Raw genomic sequence first — 3,407 nt, 5'->3', positions numbered from 1 at the left:
GTACGCCATTTGCAAGAAAGGACTGTGGTTCTTCACAGAGAACAGAACAGCTTTAAAAATATGGAATGTCCAGCTCAGTGACCTTGTATTTATTTCTGTATCTATTTGAGACTTTTGTTTATTGTTTTGTTAGCATTTACATTTGTGTGGGAAGGATTTAAATGGTAGTGCTTGTTTAGATGACCTTGAGGAGGAGAGGATGGCTATTTTAACCTGTCCTCCTGTGCCCCTGAAGAATCTGGACCAATAGAAGTTATGATGGCTGAAGAAGGAGGGCACTGATCAGGGTGACACTTTCCCTGGTTGACAGGGATGGAAATCGGCATCCCTGGTTGACAGGGATGAAAATTGGAAATTGTCTTTCCAATTTTGTGCATCAGTAGAATCTCTCTCTGGTCTGATTGTCATCCACAGGGACCCTTTTCAACAAGTGCCCTTCTTCCCTCCTCGTTCAAGGGCTTTCTGAAACGTGGAAAGAGTCTCCTCCTCACCTTTCCAGGGCTTTATGTAGGTGTCAGTCCCTGCACAGGGCATTAGCTCTGCAGCACAGATTGTCCTGCTGCCCATTAGTGCCTTCCCCAGACACAGCTGGGGTTCATGTGACACCCCTCATCTCCCCAAGGGAAGGGCTCCTGCCTCCTCTCCTCTCCTCTCCTCTCCTCTCCTCTCCTCTCCTCTCCTCTCCTCTCCTCTCCTCTCCTCTCCTCTCCTCTCCTCTCCTCTCCTCTCCTCTCCTCTCCTCTCCTCTCCTCTCCTCTCCTCTCCTCTCCTCTCCTCTCCTCTCCTCTCCTCTCCTCTCCTCTCCTCTCCTCTCCTCTCCTCTCCTCTCCTCTCCTCTCCTCTCCTCTCCTCTCCTCTCCTCTCCTCTCCTCTCCTCTCCTCTCCTCTCCTCTCCTCTCCTCTCCTCTCCTCGTGCTTTTCAAACACCTCTTTCAAGAATATGCTGATTTTTTCCTTTACAAATCATGCTCTCTGCCCATCCCTACAAACCAAATTCCTTCACCCTGACCACTGCCAAGATGACCTGCAATTTCTGCATTCTGTTCATTATCACTATTTGTCATCTTTCTGTCTTGGGGATAATTTTTTTTAGGTTCTTGACAGGGATGTCAAGCTGTCTTGGGCAGGGATGAGCCAGGAGCTTTGGTTATGAAGGGAGGTAAGTGTTTATTAGTCCTTTGAAGCTGACATGTAACAGAGTGATTCTCTGGCTCTGTAGCAGATATCAGGGACAGACTGCCTTTCCCTTCTTCTGTATTACCTTCATCAAGAATTCTGTCCTGGCCACTGACTGGTGAACAATTCACTCCTTGCAGGGAAGGACTTGAGAAGATGTGGCATTGAAAAGCTATCCTGTTATGAACAGAGAAATAAATAAAAGAAAGTCAGTGAGATGTTGTAAAGGACCTTATAAGCTCACAGAAAAACATGTTAGGCACAAGCAGATATAGGACTGAGTTTGGAAGGTTCATACCACAAATCAGTAGCACTTTGGTACAGTCAGTGAAAATGAATGATCACTGCTCCAGTCTCACCATCCTAGGACTCCAGGAGGATTTCCTGTGGTGAGGAATATATTGTGCTTTTCAGCAATTCCCAACTCTCCCTGCCTTTTCCCAGCAAGTGCCTTTATCACCAGCCCTTCTGGAGGAAAACAGGACCTTTAATAAAAATCCCAGCCTAGTGTTTGCACACTTTAGGCAGTTAGTGATAAAAGCCTGTCTTTCAAGGCTGTTTCTAACTTACTCTGAGGCACAGCAAAGGTCAAAGGTATGCTTAGCAAAAGTCAGTAATGACTTGGAGATATGAAACTAAATTAACATCTCACAATATATATGGCTAATCTAGAAGACACCACACAAAACTGGAGCTACTGCTACAAGGAGAAACCTTCTCCTAGACCAATACAATCTTCTGTGGACAGCTGATAGCCCAAGGCTGGCTGGCAGACAGCAGCCCTGAACTGGAAGCTATGGGCGTGCACTGGCCAGAGGCTGTGTCTCAGTGAGAACCCCAGCCACAAAACTCAGCCCAGCCAACCTCTACTGAAGGCACCTTGGAGAACCAGGGTGAAGTGATCACATGTGATGCTGGGTGAGCTGAACCCCCCTCTTCCATTCAGCACTTCTTCTTTGTGATTTTTTTAAAAATTGGTGTTTTAAACACTAGCAGCTTGAGAAGATTGCAGAGATCTTTTAAAGCTACAGCTTTCCAAATAAATGTGAATAATATTTGACAGCTTCTTCAGTTAGTGGACAACTAAAACACATTGAGAAATGAGAGATGCAAAGACTTGTTTCCTCCTTTCAGATTATACTTTGTTTTGCATGTGTTGCTCAAAAGATAATGTGAGTGATAAATTCTGGTGGGTAAAATGGCTTGGGGCAGTGTCAGAAGTTTGAATATTTTTATTTCTTAATAATTTGTTTTGTAAAGGACAGCAGAAAAAAGCCTATGCATAATGTTTTGACTTCTAATCTAGTAGTGCTAAGCAACTTCAGGTGGAGTTTGTATTTGGTCATTGCTTTTGTGCTAACTCTTATCCCTAACAGGGATTTTGTAAGTTGAAAAGCCCTTCCATCTCTGTGAGACTTTGTGTTGCCTCCTGAAGGTGTAGTGGGTGTGTAACGTGGTGCATGACCAGCAGCCTGGTAATGGTGGGGATACCCTCTTGTGGGCGAGAGGTGACAGAGGAGGTGGTGGAACCAGATGAACAGCTTCAGCAAGGGAGAACCCCAAGCAAAACCAGCTGCCTGGAGGTGGATGCACTTGGGCATGCAGATCACAGAATAGGCTGTTTGTTCAAAAAAAGAGTCATTCTAAATTCATATGTGCCTCCAACTGCTTAATACTTACAGGAAAGTTCTGCCAGCTTCTCAGGAGGCACAGCAGTGTTCTCCTAAGTTGTTGACACCAAAAGGGCTGTTGTGAGAGGCACCTCTTCACTGAGGGCCTGAACTCTGTCAGCTATAATTGTCCTGCATGTGTGTCCTCCAGAGGCACAGTGAGAGATATGAGGTACACAAGAAACAAAGGGTCACTGTACCATCACCACAGGCACACAAACAATGTGTCCTCAGAAACCCAAGTGCGTTTTTCCTGTTGGCAAAGAGGTTTCTTGGACCAACAAACAGATGGAAGTGCTATTTTGGGTCAAATGTGCCACTGCCACCACATGTGCTGGGTTACTTTATCCAGTCTGTGCAAAGGGTTACCACAAAAAATGACAATTTTTATTGTCCCTGACAGTCTTGCAGAAGGAAAGGATCATGACTGGCACTGTTTGAAGCGTTATGAGGTGGGACTTCTGTGGCCTCTCAGGCATAGCCCAAAATTTCTAGCCAGTTTGGCAAGGAGACCAGGGCCAATAGGTTTCTCTGTCTATAAGCCAGGTATTAACCATGCCT

Source organism: Melospiza melodia, chromosome 3 (genome assembly GCF_035770615.1).
Source record: "Melospiza melodia melodia isolate bMelMel2 chromosome 3, bMelMel2.pri, whole genome shotgun sequence".
In the NCBI taxonomy this organism is placed as follows: domain Eukaryota; kingdom Metazoa; phylum Chordata; class Aves; order Passeriformes; family Passerellidae; genus Melospiza; species Melospiza melodia.
The sequence above is the reverse complement of the archived record's forward strand: the minus strand, read 5'-3'. Positions refer to the sequence as shown.